The sequence below is a fragment of the Lampetra planeri genome, chromosome 6 (genome assembly GCF_965212315.1).
Source record: "Lampetra planeri chromosome 6, kcLamPlan1.2.h2, whole genome shotgun sequence".
Classification (NCBI taxonomy): Eukaryota; Metazoa; Chordata; class Hyperoartia; order Petromyzontiformes; family Petromyzontidae; genus Lampetra; species Lampetra planeri.
This window is the reverse complement of record NC_136112.1, coordinates 9,474,742-9,488,091: the sequence shown is the minus strand read 5'-3', so window position 1 is coordinate 9,488,091 and position 13,350 is coordinate 9,474,742. Positions and strand designations below refer to the sequence as shown.

The 13,350-nt window shown below is 40.5% G+C and overlaps 1 protein-coding gene across 5 annotated transcripts in view; it reads left to right on the top strand.

Annotated features, from left to right (window-relative positions):
* Positions 1-8,180: 8,180 nt before the first annotated feature.
* Positions 8,181-13,350, top strand: part of LOC144719513 (serine/threonine-protein kinase TAO1-like) — a 36,805-nt gene continuing 31,635 nt past the window's right edge. For 2 of the 5 annotated variants that reach the window (XM_078595508.1, XM_078595506.1), the window contains exon 1: positions 8,183-8,447. The gene's annotated coding sequence lies outside the window, so the exon portion shown is untranslated. Of the gene's footprint in view, positions 8,448-11,236; positions 12,125-13,350 lie in introns of those variants that run through there. The other 3 variants (XM_078595510.1, XM_078595507.1, XM_078595509.1) reach the window with 2 other exon arrangements.

Sequence of the window (13,350 nt, the reverse complement as noted above, 5' to 3'; positions counted from 1 at the left end):
GAAGTTCTCACCATGCCATGTTGGTAATGGGGCTAGTTTTGATTGACCATAAATAAAACTTCACCACGCTGATCAGTACGAGTTGGTGAAGGGGTGGGCCCAGAATCAGTCCTGATATATCACTCGCCACTGATGTGGGCCGTGGGTGTTACTGTTACTTAAATTGACAACGCTACATTCACTCTCTGCGGCTAACTCACACTTTAAAGCGTCGTCTGCTCGAGGCGTTGTCATCTCTGCGATTGTAAAAGTGTAACTCTTTTCCTGGAGCATGCACATTTTATAGTCCTTTGTCAATCCACTGCTGAATGAGAGACTCTCCAACTCCATGTGGGGGTTATTTGACCAAACTTCACAAAGCTGGTGAAAACAGTTTCAGTTTCATTTATTTGGTATCACCCTGTGAGCCATTCGGCTCTTGAATCGGGTGCAACCGCAACAAACAAAAAACAAAAACATGAACAAACAGAAAATCCAAGAAAAGACGGCAAAATATTGCAGAAAAATCACCGTACACCAACACTGTGTGCAAAATCCCAGTGGGATGCAAGTCAAACAACAACCACAAGACAACTTAGATTAAGGCCATCAGTCTAACTCCGTACTACAACAAACAAACATGGCCAAACCAAAAAACTTTTCGAAACCACCAAAATAAAGCCATAAAAGCAATGCAATAGTGATCATAGGAACTGTGACCGAATTTTCACAATAAACGACATAAACAACATGTACCACCAAACCCAGCAGCCATAGCTGGCTGCATGAGTCCCTCCACAACATCAGGAGCATCAGTCGGCACTTGGTGATTTGTGTATGTGTATGACACAAATCACCCAAAATGTGCACCCATTTCGTCAGATTTCGGAAGGCAGTGGGTTTGAACTTGTCCATCCAGTAGTGCTTGGATGCGGCGAACACCATGCATAACAGGTGCTGAATGTTGCGAGGATACAAGTTTGGCAGCAGAGGGCAGTGCGTTCAAAATCCATTGTTTCTCGAGACGCTTTCTCTGTCAAATAATGTAATCGACTCAATAAACAGAAGGTATTCTGTCTGCTGTATCAATAATGGTATTTTTTGTTGTTTGTTTAACAATGCAGCGAATATCGGTTTGAGAATTTACGCCACACCCCCGTTCATCCCCCTAGTCATTTGTTGAATTGTCACGAATCTGAGTCGTAATTGTAATTTGAATCAAGAGACAATATTTTTTTCACTGCAGTGATTGTTAACGCCTCTCGTGGCTGCGTCGGTCACGTGACGCAACAAATAGAGGGGAGAAACTTGCTTCGGCTATTATATTTATGTTACCGCATTATTTCACCACTATTTCTATGTATCAATGCGGCTCAGAGTTTTCATCATTGAGCTGTTATTTTTTTAAATCTTTGGACTTCAGTGCAAGGTTGAATAGCATTTTTGGGAGTGCATAGCTTGGAACATTACGTTCCGAACATAGATTACTTAATGTGGTTAAACACAGTCGAATTAAAGCTGCGTTTTTATTTATTTATCTGTTATATGGTATCTTTGATTAAACATCTAATGTTGGTACAAAAATGTGGTATTTGAACGTGGGTGTTTTCAGAAGTGAATTAGTAAAAAAAAATCTTGAACCACAATGTCATCAGGATCAAAAGTGTGCTTGTATTCGTATTTTTTTATGTCACATATTATTGCAACTATTGACAAGTGTCTGAAATAAAACAATTTAAATTTCCACACTTTCCTTGCAATCCATAAGCTGCAGAATCTTAGCCCACGGTGGAAGTGCATATATTTTTTTTATCTTCTAATTGCCATTTTGTTACTTTCTTCAAAGATTGCATTGGCGATCTATAAACATAAACGGGGGGGGGGAAATTGGAAACCATCTCAATAAGCTTCATCAATAAGAGAATACATTTGTTATATGGACACAACTGGGAAAACAGAGCACAATGTGTATATTTATGGCAATTATTGCAGGTGGGTGAGTTTCAAAATTATATATTTAAGAGGCCCAAGAGAGTAGGATGGAATACTCTTAGAAAACTGCATTTGACGATTAAAAGCAGCATGCCAATGTCCACCAAACAGAAAGTTTTCAATCAGCTTATATTACTCACCATGACAGATGGATCACAAACATGGACAATGGCAGAACAAATTGACAAAAACGGAAATATATGCAAAGAAGTATGGACAGATGCATGCTTAGAATCACACAGAGACTAAAAGAGGAACACATGGATCAGGAGCAAATATAAATGAAATACATCATCATTAGACCTCCTTTGCCAGTACCAAAATATAATAATAGGGGTTTTCCCCTTTTTTCTGACAACAAACCTGAAACCTTTTTACAACGATTCATGTCTGCATTAACCGCAATACTTGCAGTCAAAATGCAAACAAAAAGGAGGTCTAATGATGTAGATGCTCACCCCGGGCCCTCATTACTTTGATATTGCATTGTCTTTGAGCTGTACGCCTTTTGGCGTCCTTTGGTCGAGCACCAATTGAGTCGAGGCTCAAAAGAAATATGTCCCTTCGTGTGGACCAATCAGTTTCAAAGACAATGCATATATTATCATAGTGTGTTTTTGTTTGCATTTTGACTGCAAGTATTGTGGTTAATGCAGACATGAATCCTTGTAAAAAGGTTTCAGTTTTGTTGCCAGAAAAAAAGGGAAACAAACCTATTATTATACCGGTGTACGTTTTCAACATCAGTAAATTAAACTGTGAGTAAAGCAATAAACGTAATTTCTTTACGATGTTGACGCTCACCGGTCTGCTCTTTTGAACGCAATGTTATTATCCAGTGTTGATGCCTCCTTTAGGGAATTGAGGCATCCTCTGTTGAATAAAGGCAGTGTGTCATTAGCAGATTGGCAAGCATACCACGGACTGGGCTATCAAGACAATAGAGAGAGGCCAATATAATGCAGTAGCCCAGCATGCTCATCGGCGAAACTGCGAATTAGCCTCCAGATGCGGGATTTGTTGCCTGATGTCAACACCTTGAGTGTGACGTCATCCCTAAGCCAAGGTGGAGATAAAGTGAAGGTTTGTGAATGGCGACAGAGGGATTTGACCTAAGCTGCAACAGCAGCACACAAAGCCACTTGTCTGCTCCTCGACATTCGGTGGACCACAACATTAAATTATAATTTAATGGCCAAAAAAACCTGCGCTACAAAGGCTTCCTTAAAGGAAAAACACACCTCAAGAGAGAGCCAATATCAATGTGGAAACACGGGAGGAAATGTCAGCCAACCGTAGGCAGTGGAGAAGTGCTGTAGCCGACCGGGTCGAGTGGGTTAAAGAAAAAAAAGTGGTGGGGGGGGGAGAGGCTGGGAGGAAACCCCTATCAGCATCAACACCAGAAACGCCGCAACACAAATCTCACCGAGCAGACGAGCAACTCTTGCCCACAGTGCGGCCCGATGCTTCCGATCAAGGGCTGGGCTCCCATCCCACCAGCGTGCAGGAGTATGCTACTGCGAGCTGTTGACCGTAGTCGTCATCGTTCGCGATGGGCAGCCAAAGATAATTAATGTATTACACTGCAACTTCATTCATAGAGGGCGTAGATCAAATGAAAGGTAAAGGGAGTAAGGGTACAGCCCTGTGATTACATCCTCTCGTCACTGCTGGTGGAATGGCCTTCACTAGAGGGACCTCTTTCAAGGGCATTTTGAAACAAGCGCATCGTTTCAGAATCAAATACCGTATCTATTTATACTGGAGGAATCCAATTAGCTATAAAGCTCTTTTTCACAGATGTCCAGTCGGGGCGGGTAAGAATGTTACAACAACAAACAGTATAAAACATGATAGTAGTGCCAAGTACAAGAAAGGAAAACAAATCACCCAAACACATAAAACTAAGCGATTACCATCTTACCAGGCAAAGTCCACTGAGGTATAAACTTATTTTTCATAAGCGACCTGGCCACAAATGGTAGCTCAACAAAGTGGCCCATCATTTGGACATTTTTAGCACCAAAACAATCTCAATAATCTCAATGCATGTCTCATCTGCCACACCGGGAGATTGAACCAGCGAGTTCAGTATGCTTACCATTACACCACAGCAGCATCCGCATAAATAATATGAACGTCTTGTCAACTTGTACAAACCTCCTGGGTTTCAGGTCCCTCTGATCCAGGTGCTTCCTGCTGTACACATCGCGTATGTTGCTTTTTGTCAGGAGGATATAGTCTGCATCTCTTTAGATTTGACTTGAAAACATTTTATTCCAAGATGTGTTACACTTATTACAACAACCAACTGCAACAACAAGCCACAGCTTGCTTTTAGATATTTTAAACAACTGTAGATAGTATGTAAATATACATATTTGTTCTCATTGTTTTAATTTGTTTAATGTTATGTTGAGTAGTATTGTGATGGTGCTTTGAGTTGCAGATTTGTGCCAAAACGGCGCCACGTATGTAAACAAAAATAAAATTTGCTTGGCTTGATTGATGGTGTTCGACTGAAGCAACAACTGAAATATAGTTTCCCTCACTATTTTGTTCAATAACTAATTTTGGTTTTAATTTGTCCTGAATTTAACGTGCAATTTAAAGATAGTCTCAGAAGGAAAATAGGGTGAACTGAGTTTTAAAAACATTTGCCAAATGGCCTGAAAGGCCACTGCTTATTCGATAATATTTTTACGCTCTTATGTTCTTATAATAGTATGCTGCATTTTCAAAGGTGGGAACAAATTGCATGGTGGGAACAGAAAACAATCCCCTCTAAGCTGTTTTGTTTACAAGGATTAGCTACATTCTTTCATGTAAAGTCTAAGTCCTGGTATGTAATCTCTTGTGCAGCTAAATGTTTGCACGGTATTTTACAGATGGTCCTGTGTGAGCACACTTTTCCTGCAACTGTGAGGCAGGCACTTCATCTTTACACCTGCAGAATGATTCTGTGATGAGATTAAAAGTGCACATCGCCCGCACGAGCTAATGTTTTATCCTGATGGTGCTGTTATGCAATAATGGTACAGCTTATTCTTGTGATCAGTAACTTACATGCAGATTTATTTTCTGAAATTAAATATATCTGGATTCAAAAGATGGTTTGCGGTTGGGTTCAACACACTTAGACATTCAGCATTTGTAAGAAAGAAAAAAAAATATTGGGCCAGAAGAAAACTTTGTTGATTCCAAACTTACGAACATGTTACATTAAATTTAATCTTTCTTTGCTCTTTCGAAAACGTATTTGAAAGAGGATGGCGCCTTGACAAAAAATACATTAGCAGACCGTTAACTTTCAATCATATATGTCTTTATGTACAGGCATTGGAGAGATAACTTAAGAAACGATATTCGTTGTAAAGCTAAAAGTACAATTAATTTACATTTAAGAATGATTATGCATAAGAGGTAGCCGGGTAACTCAGATGCTATTGTTGAGCTGGGACTGCTGATATCCTGCGCTTGAATCCAGGCAGCCACCTGTGATTGAGTTCAGTTCACAATTGTTGCAAGTTGATGGTTTCAGCCTGGTCACCCACAACTGAACAAAACCCATTGTTTATGGTTAAAGTAAAAAAATACATGTTTATCTTGTATTCCTAATTCATTGTTCCAATCAAACATGCAAGAGCTGCACTGTTTTTCATAATTACCATTATATTAAATCAACTCCCAATCAAATACACAACCTATAATGAGCAAATATGAATGTAATCTGTATCAACATTCTTCATTCAATACGTTCTTGTCTACGCAGCATTTTCAATTTTACACCAGTCGAATAAGCTCTTGCTATGTGCAATCTGATTAAATATTCTATGCATTGACTTTCAAAATAAAACAGGCTGTATATATTTATATACTTATACTGTAAATATATAGTATATACTTATACTGTAAACGCATTTATTCTCTGCAGCACAATCTAGCATAAGCAGCTCTACTCTGCATTCGTGTAGCACTATCCATGAAGAAGTTTTGCAGTAACAGTTGACATTTCGAGCTTTTGAGTAAATTATTTTATGCATATAGGTGTACTGTTGAATTTTGAAGGTTTTGTTTTGGTATTCAGTGTACTAAAGGGAAATATATTGTGTTAATTCAAAACTCTTCTTTTGTAAACTTGATTAAAACGTCCAAGTTTTCTGAAGGCTTCGTATTGTAAAGTAAAATTTCCAAAGTCAGTACATTTCTCTTTCCCCCCTCTCTCTCTGCTCTAAAGAAGGTCCATTGTCCGAAATGTGATTTTATTTGATTGTTTTTGAAAGGCAGTGCTAATGATGAATGTGTTGAGTTTGTTTTTACTGTTTGCACTTGTGCACCACTGCCAATGCAGTCTCCACGCTTCTTGCTTTAACCCTTAAAAATATTTTCACTCTTGTGGTTTTTGCCAGGCCTTGGTTTTACTTGAAAAATATTTTATGCCACCACGAGGTGGGTTTATGGCTTCCTGGCAAGGTTGAGTAATTGTGGGATGCAGGTAACTTCTCCATATATCTGTCCCTCCACATAAAAAATGAAAGTTTTCTTTATACATCGCATCAGCCATAAGGCCTTCTGGGAATGCATAATTTCAGCAGCATTCATTCAGTAACACGCAAACTCCACACGGGTTTCGAAATACTGTCTCCTGAAAATTACTCTTGAAACTCACCGAAGCTTGCCTAAGTAAATAAGACTTTATTTATGTATTGATCAAGGGGCCACTGTGATGTCGTGGTGGTGGTCAGTGGAGAGGGGCAGTTTTTTTTACGTGAAATGAAATGTAAGCAGAACTTAATTTTGTATCCACATACAATGATTTCGTCCATCATCCTATTGGCTTTCCAGACCAAATGAATGAAGCAGCATTTGCTGAAGCAAGCAAACTCTAGCTCAATTTCGATATTTTGAATCTCATCAGCAGTGACAGGCTTGTTAAACAAATACTGCTGGTTTAAGCCGATTTTAATGTAAAGAAACACTCCATATACATTAAAACTAAGTATCTGGTGGTGATGCTGCTCTGGCATTGGTGCACAAGCACAAATATCAATTACAACGTGGCATTAAAAGGGAAAAATAGATATAACAAACAAAGTCTCGGGCAATGATCCCTTTTCATGGCACATGAATCCATATAAAATACTGTAGTAAAAATAATAATCATCATCAAAAGAACTCACAAACATCTCGTGAAAGACCCAACGCAGAAGATCCCTGAGTTTGATATTTCACGAAGCTAATGGTCCATCCTAAATGGCATTCACTGCACAAACCATGGCAGATGCGGATACCTGATGCACAAATGGAAAATGGAAAACTCTCCAGGAGTGTGCGACTGTGGTCATTCAGAACAGACCGTGCAACGTTTAATGACGAAATACCCGATCCACACATACGAAGGGGACATCACAACGATACTCTCCGTGCTACTCCTGACGCGGTTATATGGCTTGACCACCTTGAATGTGAAATTGTAGTTGTTGCTCTGCATCTACATCAGCCATACGAAAAAAGAAGACTCCATATAGAATACAACGAATTATCTTGTGCTGCTGGTGATGCTGCTGCTGCACTGGGACACGGACAACTAACATTTACACAATGGCATTAAAGGGAAATAAATATCTATAAATAAAAACCAGACAATGTTTGTATTTGCATGTTCACCACAAGTATATGTGGTTAATGTAGACATGATTCCTTAAAAAAGGTTTCTGTTTGGTTCTGTTACATATTGACACCTGTTTTATTGCCAGAAAGGGTAAACCCCTACATGTGTAACAGGCGACCCCTACATGTGTAACAGGCGACGTTTCGGGCAATGATCCTTCCTCATGGCATATGAATCCACATGAAATAGGAACAATCATCATCATAACAACAACGTGGTGGTAGTGCCATTTGAAGAGCTCCATCCATCATCCATCCCTCCCCATTGCTGACCGCGGGCACAGGGAGGGGCCCCGGGGCCCTGATCCGGATAACGAGAAGGGGGGGAGGGGCCCCACCCACCCCCACCCACCCCCACCCACTTCCACCCCCGCATTAAATTTCCCAACGCTCATTAGCGGCGCCCGCGGCCTCAAAGCGCGCGCTACGATTGGTCAAATTGGCGTTACGTCATTCCATCGGACCAATCGTCGCGCGCGTTCGGTAGCCGTTGCCCACCGACACCGCCCCCCCCCGCAAGCCCGTGCGGTGGCCGCAGCTTATCTGGCGTAGCAAATGTGATGGCGAGTTAAATGTTAGAAGGCTCGGCCGCGATAAAAACACCATAAAAACTGCGCCGCAGCTGCCGCCGTCGCCGCCTAAAGTTTCTCGTCGTCACGGCGTTCATCCTCGTCGGCGGGGATTTAACCGCGTCTGTGTGTGAAGGGGGGAGAAAAAAAAAACCAGTCGCCTCGTTTCGTTCTTCAAGAACCCCCCCCCCCTCCCCGGAGACCGTGGACCGCGACGTCGCTACCGGTTCGACGTGGGTACGTAGCCCGCGATCGGCGCGCTTCGGCCGGCAGAGCCGCTAGTCGAGCGTCGGGGGTTCGGGCCTAAAACGCCCGATGGCGTGGGCCCTCTTTATCACGGCGCCAGACCCACCCCCCCCCAAAAAAAAAAGCCAACACAAAGACGGGACATTTCTTCGGATCGTTTGATCGCCTTTGGTTTGTTTACGCGTCGCATGTGTGAGTATATTATAGGCGTCGTGGCGATGTTTGATATGTGTATTGGGAAAATGTCCCGTTGTGCGGGGAATGCGATAATGTATTGTGGTAACGATCTTGGTCACGTACAGTAGAGACACGGGGGAGACGGGATGCCTTTTGTATTTGAAAATATTACATGGCACGATGCTGCCATGTAAACAAGAATACGTGACCCCCCCCCTCTCTCGTCCATGTCTTCTTGTGCCTTTGTTTGCGATGCGATGTGTTAACAATAATTAAAGGCCCACCCAATTTGTGGCGTTGTTTTGTACATCTCACCTGTTTACAGTGAAAATTTGTACAAATCTGGGCATGTGTTTTTTTTCTTCATGAACCAGACTGAGACACATTGTGCCGTGCGATATGTCAAACTGACACTTTTTCGCCTTGATAAAATATGAATGCTCGTATGAATAAAACCTGGCCGCGTGTTGGACCAACGTTATTTTCATATTCATTACTGAGCAGTAGGTTAAGAGTACATGAATGTAATTTGCTTATACGGCTGAACGTGGCCACTATAATAGAGGTCCCTTTTAATTAATAATTGGAGCGATATGACCTGGGAATTTAAACACACGAAGCTGAACATTCTTTAACCAGGACAGGTTTGCAAGTAGGGCACGTGTTGGTCCCGGTGGAGTTATTTGTGAAGCAAGGTTTTACAAATAAAATTGTGTAAAATAACCTGCGCTGCTCGCAAAAAAACTGCATATTTACTGATATGGCATGCGGTGATTGAACAAGCTTGGCCAGTATCGGCTATTGGTACCGTTTATTTTTATAAATGTCATTTTTTTCAATCGTGTCGCACACTGGACCGTACGGCCTCCTTCGGTTCAGTCAAACAGGCAGGGGACGTCTTATTGACGGCTGCCCAAATGGCGGTTTTTCTTAAAAGTATACATTTGCTTACTCTTTACTTCACATGCATATATCGGATTATCGTACAAATATACACGCAAGGAAACGATGTATTGATCGGTATATAGTCTATACAGTTAATTTAAAATCTGCGTGAGGCTCAGAATTACTTGGTATGTTGCCCTATGTAAAGTACATCGTTTTGTTATGGGGTGACGTTACAAATTAGGTAGACAGCACAATGACAAGATGTTACGTAAGTGTAACATGCCAATGATGTGCTTCATCGAAATACTTACCTGACGTGGGGGGAAGTCCCTTAGAGTCTTAGACATACAAGAAAGAGAAAAAAAACTGTAGAAATAATTTTGGCAGGGACTTTTAAAACAAGTTTATTGGTCATAACTGCCATGCTTATCCGTATCTCGTTTTTGACTACATCCGTACCAGTTTTTTTCCCCATGGAATTTGTAGTCGACAATTTGTCCATTTGGCTTTTTCTGGCAGAAAGATATAAATAGATGTTAACATTTATTTGGAGCTATAAGCATATACATTGTATATTCAAGTTCTATCGGCCTATAGGTTTTGAGCACGGGTGGGTGGGTTATGCGTGCTTTGCGGCATTTTAACTAAATTAAAGTTATCTTGATTATAAGACTGTCCATCCATTTTATAGCCTATAAATATTAAAAGTCAATATTACTACTGTGATTATCAACAGCGTTGTCATTGCTAGAATGTGCTACTCGTCTAAAATCTCAAATGAGGGGTCTGATTGACTTCTATGAAATTAGGAGATGTATCATTTGCTGCAGCAATGTGTGCGATTCCCAAACTTGCCGATTGCTGTACATAATTGAGTTTAAAATGGGTCCATGTGTTAAGTGTTTCCAGTTAGCGAGTAGTGCTGTCATCACTCTGATCATGGGGCCAAGAAAGGCTCATTGGACTTGCTGAAACATGTCTGCGTTTCAGATAACCCCCTGTAAGTGTTAAAATGTGGTTCTTGTCCTGATCATTCTTGGCACCAGTTCAACTCCTGCTTTTATTTAGACCAACTCTGGCTAGATCCCGTCCTTTTCTCGTACCATCCAAACTCTGTTGGACAGTTACGATAGTTATATCCTAGGTTGCTTGTCCAACTTAGCTGTAATGATGAACGCTCTGAGTGGGCCAAAACATGGATGGGTTTAATTCAATGGAGAGGGATATAATGCTGTTGTTTTAATCATATTCTGTCACAAGCTTGATCAGCAAAGTTGCAAGACAATATATGAAGAGCACTGGAGCTTTTCTCACGGTATATTTGCATTTGTTTCTAATTAAATGGTAATATTGAGGAAGTTGAGGATAAAGATTAGCTTGATACTTATACAGTACTTGTTTCTTCATTTCTTTCTTGACAGCTACGTTTTGAATTTACAATCGAGGCAAAAGGGTAGTGCCAAAATAACGTGCCATGCTTTTTGTGTTTAGTTGTCCTTCCCCCACACCTCTGATTAGCACGGTTGGCTATGTAAGGTTCAAACGAAGTTCAACATTCACACATCATCATATGGAGAACTTGATCCTGGCCTAAGTAGGCATTGTATTGGAAAGCCATCTTGAACAAAAATGGTATGCTTAAATCGTACTATTCAACATGCAGAATTTCATGCATTATTATTTTAAAGGTATAATTTAATAATGGTGCATGAGGAAAAAAAACACCTTAAATGTGTATAACAATATTGTATTATAAAATAACTGATACATTATTCCATTGTATAGATATGCAGGTGTGTTGATGTTGCAAGATGGCCTTGTGAGTCACTTTTAGGGATCATGATTCATCTTAACACCTCTGCAGTAGTCTGCCCAAGTGAGTTGGAGGTTGTTTCATCTCAAGGATCACAGATCACATCCCTGACCCAGTCTTTCGTGCTTAGAAGTGAGTGTAACATTGCAATGGCAGGCTGTCCTTTGGAGGTGACGCCAAGTCATTTCACCCATCCGCTTTTGGACTTTAAAGGTCCCCTGACACTTTGCACAGTGGAACACGGTGTGCTAGTGTGACCAAATTAAGCATCTGCCTTGAGTCGTTATTCTCAGGACTTGCATGCAGCTGTGTATCACTTAATGACACTACCCATTTACGTAAAGATACTTGGTATTAATAAGAGTAATGGCTTCAGGGTTGTTCTTGTCCCACCTCCCCTGACTACCTGCCGCTATCCGCTCCAACGTATGTTGTCCTGAGACACTTTGCATCGCTAGCTGTTTGTCAAGCATGCCAAGCTGTGTGGTGCCTCACAGAAAGGTCACTGACACGAGTGAGTCCACTCATGGTTCTGCTGTAGTGCAAGGTATTCTGATTGTCCAGTGATATTCTTAGTGCTCACCTGCACCACATGAGTAGAGTTATTGGTGTCTTCCTTTGTGAATGAATGTAGCTGTTGGATAGTACCTCTTGACCGTGTTAATACTTACTGGTTCACTTGTGTGCTTACAGATTACTCACTTTTGTCACATGGCAGTGGTGTTGTTCATTGATGTATTTGCTGGGGCAGATTGATTTTAGCCAAGGTAACATGGCTGTCCATTAATAGGTAAGCTTGTCTGACTCTCCTTCAACATGAGAAATTATGTTCATCCATCTAGTACGGATTTGTAACATTGACTTCCCTTTCAAACAAATTTGTCTATGTCAAAAAGGGTACGAGTGTTTTTACCAAGTTATGCCGAATATTAATTCTGAAAAGTGTGCCTGTCCACACATGCTGGTTTGAACGTGGCAATTATTATACCAGATTGTGCATTGCTTCTTGGAATATTCTTGCCAAAATTATGAACAATTTTAGACAATAAGTATTTGTATGTAGGAATAGTTTAACCCAAATGTAATGCTTTTACAATTATAACTTTTTTTCTTATTGACACTCCTGTACTTGGTAACAATAAAGTATTTAATGGTACTGCTTTGTAGGCAGAACCATATTAATGATATAATTGCACATTCTTTATTCAACATCATCAGGGCTGTTTAAAAGGTGGTAATTTTGTTTAATTTGATACCTACATCCAGGGAAGTCTAATTAAAGTGCAGATAGCCTGTCCACAAGCAGGGGCCCGTTTTTTAATGTAATGCATTGAAGCAGAGTAGCTCCATTAAACCATTTATGGCCCCGTTTTACAAGGAGGACCTGTTTTGTTATGACCCTCTGCTTGGTGCGCCAAAACACTCGATTTCTTTTTACCCAGCCTCTCAGAACGTTATCGACACGTTGCACCATTGCTTACACGTGTGTGGTGGCATATCACCTGTTACAATTTGAAGTCGTAGCCTTTCTGTTGTTCTTTCCTGCTGTGTGTTGTTTCGTCTAGCAAAGGAGATGTGAAACATTGCTGGCCCATTGTTAATATAGGCCTGTATGGGGATGAAGCAATATCTTCAAAAATACTTGAAAAAATTGAAGCAGTGGAGTGACAATTTGTTTTAACGTTTTAATGATGCAATGATAACTGATGTAAAATGTTGAAACATATTTATCAGAATCGGAATCTTTATTTAGACTTTTTCACATGTCCAGAAGAGCCATATATAAACATACCCTATTATGTATGCCTTTACAGCTGTACTAAATCGATGACACATTTTTCAGTATACAGCAATAGTTACATTATCAGCAATGAGAGCACTTAAACTTCTGGGTATTATTTATTGACTAGTTAATTAATACAATCTAATTGTGGAAATAGCTTATGCAAGCACGTGGGAATAAAGCATATCATATTACGCGAATTTAAAAGGGAGATATTTGTTGCTGAGTGCACT